The sequence below is a fragment of the Oryctolagus cuniculus genome, chromosome 8 (assembly GCF_051225735.1).
Source record: "Oryctolagus cuniculus isolate XC-2025 breed Fujian yellow rabbit chromosome 8, ASM5122573v1, whole genome shotgun sequence".
Classification (NCBI taxonomy): Eukaryota; Metazoa; Chordata; class Mammalia; order Lagomorpha; family Leporidae; genus Oryctolagus; species Oryctolagus cuniculus.
This window is the reverse complement of record NC_142874.1, coordinates 119,789,178-119,806,845: the sequence shown is the minus strand read 5'-3', so window position 1 is coordinate 119,806,845 and position 17,668 is coordinate 119,789,178. Positions and strand designations below refer to the sequence as shown.

The following is a 17,668-nucleotide window of genomic DNA, read 5'->3' as shown; positions in this document are numbered from 1 at the left end:
GGATAGAAGACCTCTGTCTCTCCCTCCTTCTCTCTGTAATCTTTCAAATAAATATGTCTTAAAAAAAAAAAAAAAAAAAAAGGGACCGGCACTCTGGCACAGCAGAATAAAGCCCCGGCCTGCAATGCCAACATCCCATATGGGCGCCAGTTCGAGTCCTGGCTGTTCCACTTCCAATCCAGCTCTCTCCTATGGCCAGGGAAAACAGTAGAGCATGGCCAAGTTCTTGGGCCCATGCACCGGCATGAGAGACCGGAGGAAGCTCCTGGCTCCTGGCTCCGGATCGGCGCAGCTCTGGCCATTGCGGCCAACTGAGGAGTGAACCAGCAGGTGGAAGACTTCTCTCTGCCTCTCCTTCTCTGTGCAACTCATTCAAATAAATGAATAAATCTTAAAAAAAAAAAAAAAAAAAAAAAGGCCACAGTGATGTTACACTACACACCTATGACAATGGCTAACATTAAAACCTATACCACATATCCAGCAATCCTATGCCTATATATTTACCCAAGAAAAACAAAAGTATGTCCATACAAAGACTTGTATGTTGTATGGTGTAGCTTACTAGTAAACACCCCAAACTGGAAACAATCCAAACATCCGTTGGCCAAGTGAATGAATAAACAATTGTGATAAAACCAGAGACAACAGAAAGGAATTACTGGTGCACATTTCAAAAAAAGTCTGATAAAAAAGGTTAATGATATAGGATTCTACTTATGACATTCTGTGAAAGGCAAAAACCATAGGAACCAATAAGATGAATAGCTAAAGGCAGAAGGAAGGAAAGGATTATAAAGGTGCACAGGAGAACTTCTGAGCTGATGGAAATGGCATGGAGGTGGTCTCAACTTCAAAAAGTTCATGCAAATACAGCTAAAACATATAAGAATATATCTGTCCAAAGTCTTCCAGATGCATGCAAGACTAGCTTTTAATGTCCATAAATTAAAGCACTATTTCAAAATTTAAAGAATTATGTTTCATTATGTCAATCATTTCATAAGCATCATTAAGAATTTGGAAGAACAGCATAGTACCCTGCAAACCAATACTATTCAACAGTCAAAATAGGGTAATTTACTTATTAAGATAATAAAAATGAAAATAATAGACAATATCCAGTATTATCAAGAGTGTACAGAAAAATGCACTCTTTCACATACATTGCTGGTAGAAATATAAACTGTTATAACCATCTAGAGATTATACTATGTACTCATTAAAAATACAAAAGAATTATAGACAAGAAATCCACAACAGTTAATAACTACAAAGTGTAAAACAATGTTACAAATCTTGCCTTTTTTTAAAGGTATGATACAGAAATAAATACTTGTACAAAACTTACAACTAACTTATATAAGGAAATGTACACAATGTGAACAAAAGAATAAAATTGACTTTAAAAATCCACTATGGACAGTAAAATAATCTCATACTCCATCAGTACTCATGAATTTATTACTGAAATAACACCTTTCAATCTTAAAACTTCTGTTTTATCCATATAATGATAAAATGACTAGATCTACAGAAAAATCAGAAAATTGATTTTAGCTGTTAATTTCAAACAGTTGGTCATCATAAACATCACCACAACACACAGGTTTGTATCCCTAATCCAAAGAATCAGAGATCTGAAATGCTCTAAAATCTAAAACTTTTTCAGTTTCAATTTTGAACCATTTTAGATTAGGGATGCTCAACCAGTAACACAAATATCACAAAATCTGAAAAACTCTGAAATACTTTTGTTCCAAGCATTTTGAATAAGGGATATTCAAGCATCAAAACGCACAATAAAAAAATCACTCACTGCAAATTACTGGTGTGAAAATCATTTCAATGCTTGAAGAAAATAACCAAAATGAAAACTAAGAAATCATGTTATTAAAAAAAAAAAAAACGGCTGGTGCCGCGGCTCAATAGGCTAATCCTCCGCCTTGTGGCGCCAGCACACTGGGTTCTAGTCCCAGTCGGGGCGCCGGATTCTGTCCCGGTTGCCCCTCTTCCAGGCCAGCTCTCTGCTGTGGCCAGGGAGTGCAGTGGAGGATGGCCCAAGTGCTTGGGCCCTGCACCCCATGGGAGACCAGGAAAAGCACCTGGCTCCTGCCTTCGGATCAGCGCAGTGCGCTGGCCGCAGCGTGCCGGCCACGGCGGCCATTGGAGGGTGAACCAACAGCAAAAGGAAGACCTTTCTCTCTGTCTCTCTCACTGTCCACTCTGTCAAAAAAAAAAAAAAAAAAGAGGCTGGCGCCGCGGCTCACTAGGCTAATCCTCCACCTGTGGCGCCGGCACCCCGGGTTCAAGTCCTGGTTGCTCCTCTTCCAGTCCAGCTCTCAGCTGTGGCCCAGGAAGGCAGTGGAGGATGGCCCAAGTGCTTGGGCCCTGCACCTGCATGGAGACCATAAGGAAGACCAGACCTGGCTCCTGGCTTCAGATTGGCTGGCCATGGCAGCCATTTGGGTGGTGAACCAACGGAAGGAAGACCTTTCTCTCTGTCTGTCTGTCTGTCTCTAACTCTGCCTGTCAAAACAAAACAAAACAAAACAAAACAAAACCGGGGGGGGGGGGTTAAAAAATTGGGGCCAGGGAAAGGCGCAGTGGTGTACAGGTAAAGGCAAGGCCTGCAGTGTAGGCATCCCATATGGGCTCTGGTTCAAGTTCCAGCTGCTTGACTTCTGATCCAGCTTTCTGCTATGACCTGGGAAGGCAGTAGATGATGGCCCAAGTCCTTGGGCCCCTATGCCTTCATGGGGGACCAGGAAGAAGCTCCCGGATCCTGGCTCTGGATCAGCCCAGCTCTGGCTGCTGCAGCCATTTGAGAAGTGAACCATCGGATGAAAGACCTCTCTGGCTCTGCCTCTGACTCTGCCTTTCAAATATATAAATAAAAAAAAAAAAATTGGGGCTGGTGTTGTGGCACAGTGGGGTTAAGCTGCTGCCTGCAACACCAGCATCCCATATGGGTCATAGTTCTCATCCCAACTGCTCACTTTCTATCCAGCTCCCAGGTAATTAATGCACCTGGGAAAGCAGCAGAAGATGGCCCAAGTCACTGGGCACTTGCCAACCACATGGAAGACCCAGATGAAGTGTGAGGCTCAGGCCTGGCTAAGTGGCCATCCGGGGAGTGAACCAGTGCATTAGCGGGTGGAAGATCTCTCTCCCTCTGTAACGCTGCCTTTCACACACACACAAAAAAGTCGAAGTCAATCAAAATGACACTTAAAAAAAATGCTAGAGGGCTCACTAGGCTAATCCTCTGCCTTGCGGCGCCGGCACACTGGGCTCTAGTCCCGGTCGGGACACTGGATTCTGTCCCCGTTGCCCCTCTTCCAGGCCAGCTCTCTGCTGTGGCCAGGGAAGGCAGTGGAGGATGGCCCAGGTGCTTGGGCCCTGCACCCCATGGGAGACCAGGAAAAGCACCTGGCTCCTGGCTCCTGCCATCGGATCAGCGCGGTGCGCCGGCCGCAGCGCGCCGGCCATTGGAGGGTGAACCAACGGCAAAGGAAGACCTTTCTCTCTGTCTCTCTCTCTCACTGTCCACTCTGCCTGTCAAAAAAAAAAAAAAAAAAAAAAAAAAAAAAAAAAAAAAAAAGCTAGAAAACATTTCAGCCCTGAAAAGTTATATGTGCTGTTATCTTCTTATGAAAAGATTATTTCTAGCAACAAGTTTTCTTTACCAGAAACAATGCTGTGCTAGGCCAGGGCTTACCTCTACCACAGGATACTCTTAACTCCATATCCCCTCTCGGAGACCCTCACTCAGTGGGGGCTGGCTCACACCAGCCAGGCCCATTCTCACTGAGCTAAGGACTATTTGCATTTCAATCACTAACCACATATTACATATTAATACTGGAACTTATCAATATTCCAGATGGTCTTTGTTTAAAGTGACTTTAATAATCAAAACAGCAGTGTATCTTTTCAGAGCAGTGACCTTAAACTTGCTGTGGCAAACCATAGAACAAAAGCTTCACAAATAAGATTTAAGAACCACAGTGATAGAAATAAGTAACAAATCCAAGTCATGGATTAATAAGCCTCTCCTCAGGCCCCAATGGTAAAACAAGTTCTGAAGTCCAGAAGCTATGAAAGGTGGCCAAGCATTAACAAAGGACAATGCTGCTGCACAAAAATAAAAGCACACCTTTACAATACGCTTTAAAGTTTAACAAGTAACCTGTATGTTCGTCTCCTTGAACTTCTTCACCTACAGCAAAAGAAAAGTGATGTTAAGAGAGCCCAAGGAAAGAAGTTCAAAGTCCTTAGAGTTGTAAGAAAGAGAATTTGAAATCAGCTCTGCTGCCTAATTATGTTTCCTTTACCCCTGGTGAAGAACTCTTCTGAAGGATGAAGAATCAAGAATACCAAAAAATTTAAAAATCCAATTGTTATCTAATGTGAAACTACTGGGAAAAGTAAAAACCAAAGGAATGTAACAAAAAAGGAAACCAGAATGTCATTCTCAACAAGAATGGATCCAAAACAGGGCAAAATACCTAGAAATTGGAAGACAAAAAGTAAGCTCTGAGACACAGCAGTTAAAAAAAAAAGACTAAATTTAAGGTCAGAAGCAATCCTTAACTCTGTGCCTTTCAAAATATGCATTAAAAAGTGGTCATCCACGGTCTTCATACCCACTCAACATAAATGTGTGGGGGAAGTCTTTTTAAAGCTACCTAGAGGGCCAGCACTGCAGCGCAGCAGGTTAAAGCTGGGTCTGCAGTGCTGGCATCCCGTATGGGCATGAGTGTTCCACTTCTGACCCCGCTCTCTGCTGTGGCCCGGGAAGGCAGTAGAAGATGCCCAGGTCCGTGGGCCCCTGCACCCGCACTGAGACCTGGTAGATGCTCCTGGCTTCAGATAGGCACAGATCCGGCAGTTGCAGACATCTAGGAAGAACCAGGGGATAGAACACCCTTCTCTCTCTGCCTCCCTGTAACGCTGCTTTTCAAATAAATAAATAAATCTTTTTTAAAAAATAAATTAAATAAATTTTAAAAAATAGAGCAACCTAGGAAAGAATTTTCAATCCTGATGATGGGTAACAGCAATAATTCTGCAGGACAAGGAAGCAGTTAAGAATCTAAAGATATTATCAATATTTATAAATTTCCAGTAACTGATACTAAAATTGATTTTTGAGCTCTTGTAAGCGCAAATGTTTCCCACACTTTCTTTAAACCAGAATTTGCCTGCTGACAATTAAACTGCTCAGCTAACAGAACACCCAGTTAAGTTAGTCTAACTGACTATCAACTAATCACTCGGCTTGTTTTCTTTTTAGCCTCCTATTTCTGATACCCATCCACTCCAAGCATTCTCTGGCTCACTCCAAGGTTGATGCTTGTTTACCATCAATAACACAATAACCCTGAAGATTCAACTACCTGAACCATGACCGCTCTCAAGCAGTAAAGCAATTCATGTGAGATCTGTATCTTCCCCACGATTCCTTGGTCATTTTTCAGAATTAAACAGCTTGTAAAGATTAAATCATAATATCAAGACACAAATGAGTATCCCAAAAATGTAAGAAAAAGGTAAGGTAATATCACCAAAGAAAACAACACATAATTCAGTCCTAAGACGTTCAAACTGCTATCTTCTATTTTTTAAGATCGTGAATCTTGGATTTCTAAAAGACCACTGGATCCTAGCAGGGCCAAATGTTTACTTAAAAACTTTGTTCACATGCCTAAGGCTATACTAACTGCCAAATATGGAGTTGGACAAGGAACTGCCATCATCTTCCACTCTAGCTCGGGGATCCCTTAACCGCAGTTAACGTTTCCTAGTTCCAGGTACTTGCAACGCTAACGTTGGGAAGACCTACTAAGAGGGATGATGCCTTGAACCTAAAATCAGTATCTTAGCCTAAGTTGATTTCACAACATACAGGGAAGAAAGCATAGCTCAACTTCTACTATTCCAGCCTCGATGCATCGCTTTTGTTTTTGATTTTTAAGAGCAAAGGCATATCCTCCCAAAGTCCGTTAAAACATTAGGCATACCTTGGGGGGCGGGGGATGACCTATGCGGAAAATTTTAGACGCAAATCTATACTCGCTGCATGGGGCTCTGTGAAACCGGCTTTTAGAGACACAGGAGAAATTCAACTAGATTCGACTAAATAAAATCAACACAACCTAGGGAAGCCTATGCTTCCCCCGCTAACCTCCTCCCACCCACTCCCCAAAATAAGTGGAGAGAGAAACCCATTCCCCAAAGCACTGCAGCGTTTTTTCTATTCCTGGGTCAATAAGCGATCTTGTGCATGAAGAGGGCCGAGGAAGCGCACGTTACAAGCCCGGTATCTGAACGCGTTCGGGATAAGCCCGAGGGGGGAGGGGGCCGAAGGCGCCGGAACCTCAGGCGCTGGGCAAGCCGAGCGGCGGCCGCCTTCAAACCCGGATTCTGTTTCCGCGCACAGAAATGGTGCCCAGAGGCCGCTACTTTCGCGTCTGCGTCGCTTCTGCCTCCGCCGACACAGCCTCCTTTCCCCTCCCCCACGGGCGGGGCGGCGACCGCGTCCCCGCTCCGAAGCAACGGGGAACGAGAACCGCAACCGAGCCGCGGCCGCGGCTGGTGCGCTCCCACCCGGGAAGCCCACTGCCCCACTCCCGGCACGCGGCGCCCATCAGCGAGCCCCGGGCGCCGCAGTGGCCCCCCTACCCACCTCGCCACCTCCTCCCCTGCCAGCCTCAGCCCCACCTGTGTGCCCTCGCAGCCCCCTGGCCGCCCCGCGCGCACCGGTCACCTCCCTGCCCACGCGGCCTCGCATCCCTCACCTGGGAGGGCAAAGCGCGGCTCTTCTCCCTCTCTCTCTCTCTCACACACACACACACGGCAGCGTGGGCAGCCGGCAAGAACAATGTCTCGCTGCCACCGCACCTCCACACCGGCGCTCACGCACAGGACCGGTGCTCGGGCCGCGGAGCCAAGGCCAGGTCCCCTTCCGACCACCACGGCGACCGCCCCTCCCGGCCCCCGTACACACCTCTAACCAACAGCGGCGGCGGCTAGCTACGTCGCGCGGAGGTCAGCAGGCGAGTCGCCCAGGCCCGGCTGCGGCGGATTCTTCTCGCTGGCCGCCCCCTCCCTCCGACAGACCTGAAGCGTCGGAAGCCGGAGAGCCGCGAGCTCCTTTCCCTCACAAGCACCTCTTCCCGGGCGCCAGGCGCTGCGACAAGGAACACGGACGTCCCGCCCCCTTTGCCGCCGCCCCCTCTTATTGTTTTACCCCTGCCGAAAGGGCCAGGGAACCCCCCAGCACGGCGTCAGCCAATCAGGCATCTCCTTCGCGAGCCGGCCCCAACCTTCTCGCGTCCCCTCTGCGGAGCACGCGCAGTCGGCCGCCGCGCTCGCGCACTCTCCGCGCCCGGAAAGTCGGGGAACCGGAACCGGCCTGAAGCCGGGCCGAGAGTCCGCCGATTTGACGTCACAAGGAGGCTGCCGCTCGGCTGCCCCGCGGCCTGAGCCTCGCCGCCCTCGTTCCACGTCGCGCCTGCCAGAGCCGGTCTCGCCGCAGTGCTGTGTCCTGTGCGCTGCTGCTTCTGTCCCCTTGAGATGGCTGAGGTTGAGGAGGAGGGAATGGGTGTCTGCTGGGTGCTTGCTCTCAGGGCCGTAAAACGCAGCCCACCTCTGGGGTCGTTGGCCCACTCAGCCCACCTATGTTGCGTCTTAGTCCATCCGAGCAAATGGACGGAGTGCTTTGAGGTCCCACCGAGGTCACACACGTCCCAAGGGTTCAAAGCCAAATGTAGCAACGGGTGTACTTGGTGCTAGGCCCCGGGGCATAGGAAAATGGGGTGTGGGTTCTACAGAGGGGAAAGGCCGTTCTTTGTGTGCTTTTTATGTATTTAAGCATTGCCACGTGCATACAAAGCACTTCACCTGCTAAGGCCGCGAAGCATGAAATCCCGGGAAATACAGGAGTGAGGTCCAGTCCTACAACCGCGGCCAGGCTTGGCCCCCCGGGGCATACCTGCGGAAGACCCTGCCGTGTGGCCTTGATTCATTCAAGGGAAAGACCACATCTTGACGTCAAGAAAGGCACTTAGGTCTGGCAGTGCTTCGTTTTAGTTTTGTCCCCCCCCCCGGAGAATATCAAGATAGCAGAGGAATTTTGGGATTTGAAATTTGGAAATGAAGGTTTGAAGAAAATGGGGAAAGAAACGGAAGAGCAATTAAGAAAGAGGAAACACACTGCTGCTGAAGTCTTAACCATGATGCAGGCCAATGCACTTCATTAGTTTTCCACACAGGCCTGTCCCGGCAGGTTTTAATGTATTTTACAAATGTGAAAATAGGTTCAAGAGGTAATGCCAACATTTGGGCCTCCAAAGTCTACATTGTATTTACCTTAGACCCCTTAATTTGTTAAAAGCATACTACACAGAATGTGTGCTTGTTAAATGCATAATGCACAATACACAAAAAAAAAAAAAACCTTAAACCATCATTATACATTACATGCAGATTATTCCGTAAGACTTTTCTGGCGCTCTATTTAATCGAAAGGCAGAGTTAGAGAGAGAGGGAAAGACCAGGCCGGCGCCGCGGCTCACTAGGCTAATCCTCCGCCTAGCGGCGCCGGCACACCGGGTTCTAGTCCCGGTCGGGGCGCCGGATTCTGTCCCGGTTGCCCCTCTTCCAGGCCAGCCCTCTGCTGTGGCCCGGGAGTGCAGTGGAGGATGGCCCAGGTGCTTGGGCCCTGCACCCCATGGGAGACCAGGAAAAGCACCTGGCTCCTGGCTCCTGCCATCGGATCAGCGCGGTGCGCCGGCCGCAGCGCGCCGGCCGCAGCGCGCCGGCCGCGGCGGCCATTGGAGGGTGAACCAACGGCAAAAGGAAGACCTTTCTCTCTGTCTCTCTCTCTCACTGTCCACTCTGCCTGTCAAAAAAAAAAAAAAGACAAAAAAAAAAAAAAAAAAAAAGACTGGTCCACTGGTTCACTCCCTAATGACTCGGGCTGGGCTAGGCATAAGCCAGGAGCAGGGCACTCTTCTAATGTACTCTATATGGTGACGAGCCTCATACTAAACCCTATGTATTAGTTACTATTTTATGCCCATTTTACAGATGAGGAAACTGAGGCTGAGAGAGCCAATATTTACCTGGAGCTGGGATTCAGTCTGCCTCCGCATCTGTGGAGTTGCAGATACTCCCACTGTATTAACTGCCACAATTTACTTAGCTTCTCTACTGTCGACTGACATTCTGATTGCTTCCAGTTTGGGGCCCTTATGTCCAGTGCTGCTGAGAATCATCTTCACTGTGCACAGATGCAAAAGTTTCTCTAGAGCAGTGCTTCTCGGGCCTCACATCAGAATCACCTGGTGGGCTTGTTAAAACAGATTCCTGGACTCCACCCTCAGGGTTTCTGATCCAGCAGGTCTGTGTTGGGCCTGAGGATCTGCATTTCCCAAGAGTTCCCATGTGACACTACTGTAGCTTCTGGTGTCCAACTGCACAGTCGGATGACTATAGATAATGATGATGTACTGAATGTTTCCCTAACGTTAAAATGCAACAAGAAAAAACTAGAAGAAAGGACTTTGCTTCACCATACTGAAATGATAAATGAGAAGATAGATACCCTTATTGATTGGACATTATAGAAAACTTACATGGAGCTCCCTACAATATGTGCATCTTTTATTTTTATGTCACTTAAAACTTTTACAAGAAATGTAGGAAACACTCTTAGCTCTGGAGCTATATAAAAGGGGGCATAAGGCAGCCCCTGATGTTGGTGCCCAAGAAGACTTCAAAATGGAAAAGGGAATTAAAAGACATTTATTTCAGTGCAAGAAAATATTGAAATCCATCCGTAGGTTTTTCATAATATCTTTTTTCCATGAGCTTTTTGAAAGCCCCTTTATACACATGGATTTCAACTTTTTTTGCAACAAAATAAATTGAACTTTTAATCCCTTTCTGAAGTACCTTCATATACCGGTAATTGGAGGTACTGGGGGAAAAGAGTCAGCTATCTTCAATTTTAGTAAACCACCCTCATCTATTCTCCTATAATGCAATTTTTAGCCTTATAAATAGCTCTCTAGTCTATGCCCTCTGAGTGTCTACCCGTAAGGCCCTGTTTCTCTTTCCAGGATGACTGCAGCAGCCTCCTAGCTAATCTCCCTGCCTCTCAAACACAGCCTCCAGGGGCTGGCGCTGGGCTACAGTAGGCTAAGCCTCCACCTGCAGCCGCCATCCCACATTGGCCCTGGTTCGTGTCCTGGCTACTGTTCTTCCGATCCAGCTCTCTGCTTATGGCCTGGGAAAGCAGCAGAAGATGGCCCAAGTGCTTGGGCCCCTGCACCGGTATGGGAGACTTGGAAGAAGCTCCTGGCTCCTGGCTGTAGATCAACTCAGCTGCGGCCATTGGGCCATTTAGGGAATGAAGCAGCGAATGGAAGACCTTTCTGTTTCTCCCTCTCTCAGTCAGTAACTCCATCTTTCAAATAAATAAAATCTTAAAAACAAACAAACAAAATGACAACAACAAAACAGCCTCCAGGAAGTAGTCTTTACCCCCACATGCTCAGGGAGGCCACATGAATGGGATCCACAGTGCCCAGGCAAGAAAACCTTCAGTCCTACTCAAGTCCTTCTCACGCCACACAGCCAATGTCAGTAAGCTTCTGTTCCCTCTCTCTTCAACACTTTTCCTGGATTAAACACTTGGCATCACTTCCGTAGGGACTACAGCAGTCCAAGCCACCTCTGCGTGCAGTACCAGCTTTCAGCTTGGTCTGGAGGCTTCCCCCTTCCTCTTTCACAGCCCGTCTGCCTCGAGCAGCCAGGTGGCCTCCGCCAACCTTCCTTAGGCAGCACAGCACCTCGGCCTACGATGCCTCCCAGACTTGGTCCTTACCTGTGACTTCTGCCTCTTTCTGATGACTCTTTTCTCTCACACCACCAGGGCTTTTACAGGACATTCCCATCATGCTCCCACCCCAAGGCCTTGGATGTGACTCCTTATCAAAAGTCTGCGAAAAACCAAAGTGAACCGCATCTACTGACTTCCCCTTGGGCCCCCATTAAATATCTCACTTGAGCACAGCAAGGTGAGGTAGTGTGGTTTCCCCTTGCTCAGAACACCTTTCTTAGTCTCCCACTTAACCTACTACTACTGAAGTGGCCTGCTGGCTGCTAAGCTGTAATCTGTGGCTATCCTTGTATTTTGTAAATACAGTTTCTCTTCTAGAGTCTCTGTTTTTATAAATAGCAAGCAAATGGCAATCTACAGGTTTTCTGGTATAGGGTCTGCTTCAGAATAGCTCATGGGAGTCTTTAAGATTCCTGGATTCCTTCATTCAGTAGCCACCACTGGGTGCCAGAGTACTAGACTCCAGAGAAGGCAAAAACAATCCCAACTGTCTACAGGGAGTTGGGAACCAGAGGCAGAAAGGAGAAGAAAAACAGAAAAATACAGGAGAGACATCCAGAAAAACAACCAGGGAAACAGAACAGAAGAAACTGCTAATTGATACGTTAGAGATACTAAATATTTGTACTTCTTTATAACATTGTTTTTGCATTTATAATTTAGTATCTCCATACACCCCTCCCTCACTTCCTCTACCTCCCTCCCTCTCTGCACACACACACACACACACACACACACACACCTGTAAGTACCACGAGGGAAGAATTCTCTTGCTGGCTTCTTCCATTCAGTATGGTCACACTGTTGTCTGACCATTGTGCGAACACGGAGAAAGTACAGTTTTTCTCCAGGAATTTTAGAATTTTTGGTGGCTTTGCCCAAACTTCTAGAATAGTCTATGATTTATCACTCTTCTTTCTTGATTAATAATGATAACTTTTACGGCTATGGATTTTTCCCCTGCCAGTAGTTCAGGCCGCATCCCATAGGTTTTATTCCTTCCTGTGGTTTTCTAAAAAGCTTGGAAATGTAGTTTATATTTCTTCAACTCAGTTACTGTCTAAAGAGAACTAATGCAGGATTCTGAAAGTGCGGATTTTTAAAATTGTAAACTTTCTGTTATTGCTTGTTAGTTTATTGTGGGCTCTGAGTACAGCCTAAGTTTTGTGCTTTTTGGAATTTGTCAAAATTTCTCCTTGTGGCCTAACACAGATACAACTTGTCTGAGTTGTCTCTAAAACTCTAATCTATTGAAATTACCTCTTTCTGCTCGTTTGTTTTTCCCCTTCCTATTAGTTTTTACATTATATGTTCTTAACCTTTTAAAGTTTTGCTCTTGAAAAGTTGTAAAATTGATAAAAAGTAAAATTCCTTTACATAAAAAATAAAATGCCCTTACATTCCTCACACCTTAACATTTACTACATTTGCTTTACAACTTCATTGATTTTCTCCATCCCCCTGTCTTTCTCTCTTCTCCCAGAAGGCTGTCAATCCCCTGAGCAATCTATATTTAAATTACTTTGTCTTCATCCAGTGCCTACTACTGGGCTTGGTACATTGGTACTCAATACTAATTACTGAATGAATGAATCCAGGAGTTTCAAAGAAACCTGTAGGTGGTTTTAGCGGGTTCCTTGCCAGAAAAATGGTAGGCTGTGCCCAGTGACTGCCATGCATAAAAAAGCATCTGTGGGGCCTGCACTGTGGCATCGTGAGCTAAAACTGCCATCTGCAGTGCCAGCATCCCATATGGATGCCAGTTCAAGTCCTGGCTGCTCCACTTCCAATCCAGCTCTCTGCTGTGGCCTGGGAAGGCAGTAGAAGATGGCCCAAGTCCTTTTGGCTCCTGCACCCAAGTGGGAAACCTGGAAGCGGCTCCTGTTCCTGGCTTCACATTGGCTCAGCTCCAGCTGTTTAAGCCAAGTGGGGAATGAAGTAGCGGATGGAAGACCTCTCTCTCTCTCTCTCTCTCTCTCTCTTCCTCTCCTGTCTCTGTGTGTAACTCTCAATTGCAAATAAATGAGTAAATCTTTAAAAAAAAAAAAAAGCATCTAAACTATACTCTCCTCCATACATTTATAAAACTATATGTCAGTTTTTGAAAATATACTTACATAGTATCAGGAAGCACAGGAACTCTTTTGTCCCAGTACTAATGCTAGTTTCATCACTTGGTTAATGCATGGTCTGCCAGGACTCTACAGTGTAAAGAAGCTCCTGGCTCCTGACTTCAGATCGGCCCAGCTCCAGCCATTGTGGTCATCTGGGGAGTGAACCAGCTGATGGAAAACCTGTGTCTCTCTGTCTCTGTCTCTCTCTCTCTGCCTCTCTGTAACTCTTTCAAATAAATAAATAAAATCTTTTAAAAATAAAGGCAACATACAAAGAATTAGATTATGAGATTACAAAAATAATCTAGCCAGAACTGACCAGTTCTAATGAGTTCTATCCAATGCTCATTATCACGACAGCTACAATCATCTCAGGCTAAGTGATCTAACGGGCACACAAGGCCATGTAGCAACAAGGGATCATGTAAATAAATGAGCCATCTACACCAGGTGGCCTCTTGTCAGACAAGAGTATTCCAGCCATCGCTGGGCTGCAAGGTGGGTTTCAAGCCTTACAATCTGGATAGATGTCTCAAGGTTACCCGATTCTCTCCTTTGATTTAATGCTCACCAGCCACCGTGACACAGAGGAGAGAGAGCCTGAGCCTGGCCAGGGCGGCTATTCTGTGTATTGGGAAGGTGTCTCTCCCTTTGTGAGATGGAATCCTGGTGTTAGTTTCCTCTGTCAAAGAGCATTCGGGAGCCAGACTTCCTCCTGATCCAGGAGGCAGGGGCGAGGCGAAAATGTAGCTGGAGAAGTCTGAGCTGAGCAGCAAACTCTGCAGTCACCTACAGAAGCATGAAACACCTGGGGTCCAGCTAGTTTTCTAACACTGGCCAGGCAGTTCACTTCCTGCCCCTTAGTTTCTGCATGGATAAACAGCCCAATTCCGGGTGATTGTGAGGATGATTGATAGTGTTCAGCACCACTTCATGTATGTGCAGGATCCCTGAAATAAAACTGGGGCAAATTTCACCATCAGGGTCCCCAACCCACTGCCACACAAAAAGTCACAGCCAGCGAACCCAGGTCTCCCTCCATCCATCCACTCCGCACTCGTCTCAGGTCAGATACTTGGTTGGTTGGCAACGTAGAGAGAAGCCACAGTCTGCGCCATCGCCTTAACTAGCATCTAATTCAGAAGGCTAAAGAAAAGGATGTAATACTTCTGAAAGCAAATTTGTTTCCTTAATCTCCTAGCAACCAGGCTATAAAACTCTTTGGGGTAGTAAAACACCAACTGAATGAAACATACAGGGCACTCATCAGCAGAGAAATCTCACAGGATGGTTGGGGAAAGATCTCCATGAGTGTGCAGCTGACAGAGGCAGTGACGGCAGGGTGGCTTTCTCCTCCCAGAGCCAGCTCAGAGCCACCATCAGCCCTTACCTCCCTTCCACCCACTCATTTCTAGGGGAAGCACTTCCTCCTAATGTCAAGGTTGGCTGAGCTCTGGCTTTTAGCCTCAGCACAGAATGGTTCTGTGAGCCTGACCCCAGCAGGAAGCGGGAAGAGGTTCATGAGTAAGGTAGGGTTCCTCCTCTGAATCAAGGTGTGCCCTCGCCTTCCGGACACACCAGGGCCTGGCTCCCACCCCCATCCATATGCTCCTCCTTCAGGCCTCCGCTCTGCCCTATGCCTTGTTGACTCACACTATCTGGGTGGCTCCTGGCAGCTGAGTCACACTGCAGGGAGCTCCAGTTACTTTCCTCTAACTAGCAGGGCTTCTGGGATTCCAGCTGGGCCTGACCCCTACTCCAGAGCCATGAACCCAAATTACCCAAGTTCTTGGTGGTGACCTGAAAAGGAAAAGAGAACTGAAAGTTAAGGACCAAAGTTTGCTCACACAAAAGCAGTCACAGATAAAACGTGTGCGTAAAAGCAATAAAGCTGGATGCAGTTTCTTTTTTCCTCTAAGCGAGCAAACACTAGAGAGAATCCCAGAGACTTTCAAACCCTTAAGCAGAGGACGAATAAGAAGGTCAAGGAGGAGAGGGAGAAGAGTTTTTCTACAAACAGAACTGGGAAAAGATGAAAAAGCACAATTAATGATTGTTAATGAGTTCCCAGATTTATTTGCATGTCTTTAAATGTTGCTCTAAACCAGGCCGGTGCCGGGGCTCAATAGGCTAATCCTCCACCTTGCAGTGCTGGCACACCGGGTTCTAGTCCCGGTCGGGGCGCCGGATTCTGTCCCGGTTGCCCCTCTTCCAGGCCAGGTCTCTGCTGTGGTCAGGGAGTGCAGTGGAGGATGGCCCAAGTACTTGGGCCCTGCACCCCATGGGAGACCAGGAGAAGCACCTGGCTCCTGCCATCGGATCAGCGTGGTGCGCCGACTGCGGTGCGCCGGCCGCAGCGCGCTGGTCCCAGCGGCCATTGGAGGGTAAACCAACGGCAAAGGAAGACCTGTCTCTCTCTCTATCCACTCCGCCTGTCAAAAAAAAAAAAAAAAAAGTTGCTCTAAACCAGAAGTTTTTAACCTGAAGCCTGTGCCCATTCTGGAAGGTAGGCATAGGAATGAACATTCTGTATTTTTGTGTGTGTTTATCATCTATTCATTTATTTAGCTACAAAATCCATCGTCCGTTGTCTTCTGAAATGGGTCTAGACCAGTGGTCTTGGCCCAGTGGTTAAGAAGCTGCTTGGAACAAGCACATCTCATATCTCCCTGGTGGGTTTGAGTCCCAGCTGTGTTCCCAGTCCCTGCTTTCTGCTAACACGGACCTGAGGAGGCAGCAGACAATGACTCAAGTACTCAGGGTCCTATGGGAGCCATGTGGAAGGCCAACAAGGAGCTACTGGTTCTCAGTGTTGGTCTGGCCCAGCCTACCTGTGGAACGCATTTGGGAGAATGAACTAGTAGATGGGAAATCTTTCTCCCTCTCTTGCTCTTGCTCTCATTCTCTCTCTCTCTCTCTCTGCCTCTCAAATAAAAATTCTGAAAAACTATTTCTAATGGATCTAGGTCCTAATAGGTTAAGAATCAATGATTTCCTGGAAGGCTCTGGACACTGCTTGAGGCACCATGTAAGAGTGCTTGGGTTCAAGTCCTAGTTCCATTCCTGATTCCAGCTTCATAATAAAGTACATCCTGGAAGGCAGCAGTGATAGCTCAAGTATTGCATACCTGCCACTCACATGGAAGACCGGAATTGTGTTCTCAGTTCCTGGCTTTGGCCTGATCCAGCCCCGGCTACTGCAGGCACTTATGAAGTGAACCAGGACACAGAGGATCTCTCTCTCTCTCTCTTTCTCATTCTGCTTTTCAAATATATGAAAATAAATTTTTAAAAACTATTTTAAAAGAACCAATGATCTAAACCATGCTCTTTTTCAATGTATACCCGGTAGCAATAAGTTGTTTGTTGACATGAAAGCTTTATAGTATAAAGAATGCTATTTTTATTTTTAAAATAATATTTAAATAAAGTAATATGGGGGAACGGCATTGTGGCACAGTGGATTCAGCTGCCGCCTGCAACAATGGCATCCCATATGAGTGCTGATTGACATCCTAGCTATTCCACTTCCAATCCAGCTCCCTGCTAATGTGCCTGGGAAAGCAGTGGAAGATGGCCTAAGTGCTTGGGCCCCTGCCACCCATGTAGGTGACTCAAATGGAGCTCCAGGCTCCTGGCTTCAGAATGGTCCAGCCCTGGCTGTTGCAATCATCTTGGGAGTGAACCAGGAGATACATCTCTCTCTTTTCCTCTGTGTGTGTGTGTGTGTGTGTGTGTGTTTCTCCCTCTCTGTTGTTCTGCCTTTCAAATGAATTTAAAAAAATGTTCAATAAACTAATTTTTAAAAAGATTCGGGTGTGAATAAATGAATAAAGTACTGTGCCAACCAATGACCTGTTGACCAGAATGCTGAACTACTTCCCAGTCTCGCTCTTGTACTATGGTTACACTGCATGTTGAAATTCAGGGAGGCTGGTAAAGGTGGCATAAGCCCTCCCTTCATACTTCTTTGCAATTTCTTAACCTATATTTGTATCAAAATAAATATTCTCTAAAAATGATTTACAAAGCCAGCATAGGTCCTAGAATTGGTTTCTATATCCCAGACAGTTCTGCATTTAAAACATGCTTGATGTTAGCCATGTTATTAAGGCCTGAGTCTGCTTCCTCATTTGCAAAAAGGCACAATTACAGTTCCTACCTCAGAGAACTGTTGCACGCCCAGCTCTCAGCACAGCATCTGACACACAGAGCATGATTCAACGTCAGCTCTCAAGATCATTTTCTAGCATAAGGGCATAGCTAAACATCACCTTTCACTGGGGGCCAGAGGCATGGCTTTCAGACACGGTTCCAAAGAGGAAACACACTCGGTGTAGTCTTGGAAACCCCAATCTATGCAGTGACAGTGAATATCATAAACAAGGAGCTGCCCTTTGAAACTGCGAAGGAAGAAAATCTGTGTAACAGAGAACAACCAGGAGTTATGAGGGAAGGAAGAAGAGAGATACACATGTGCACTTACAAAGCAAAAACCAGGGAACAAGACCAGGTTTTTAATGGACGTTCTAGACTATATTTGTTCGATACCAACAGTGTGCTTAAGGATCCTGAGGGCTAGGCTCTTCATCTAACTTGTTTCCGATCCAGAGTAGACAAAGTAATAACAGTGTACACTTCA

General features: G+C 46.6%; 1 protein-coding gene across 18 annotated transcripts in view; it reads right to left on the bottom strand.

Moving 5' to 3' along the window:
- G3BP2 (G3BP stress granule assembly factor 2) overlaps nt 1–17,668 on the bottom strand; it is a 77,690-nt gene that overhangs the window by 25,711 nt on the left and 34,311 nt on the right. For 4 of the 18 annotated variants that reach the window (XM_051819685.3, XM_070048015.2, XM_008267731.5 and 1 more), the window contains exon 1: nt 7,013–7,220. The exons of 12 other annotated variants lie outside the window; for them this stretch is intronic. The gene's annotated coding sequence lies outside the window, so the exon portion shown is untranslated. Of the gene's footprint in view, nt 1–6,803; nt 7,221–17,668 lie in introns of those variants that run through there. 2 more of the 18 variants (XM_051819688.3, XM_070048020.2) reach the window with 2 other exon arrangements.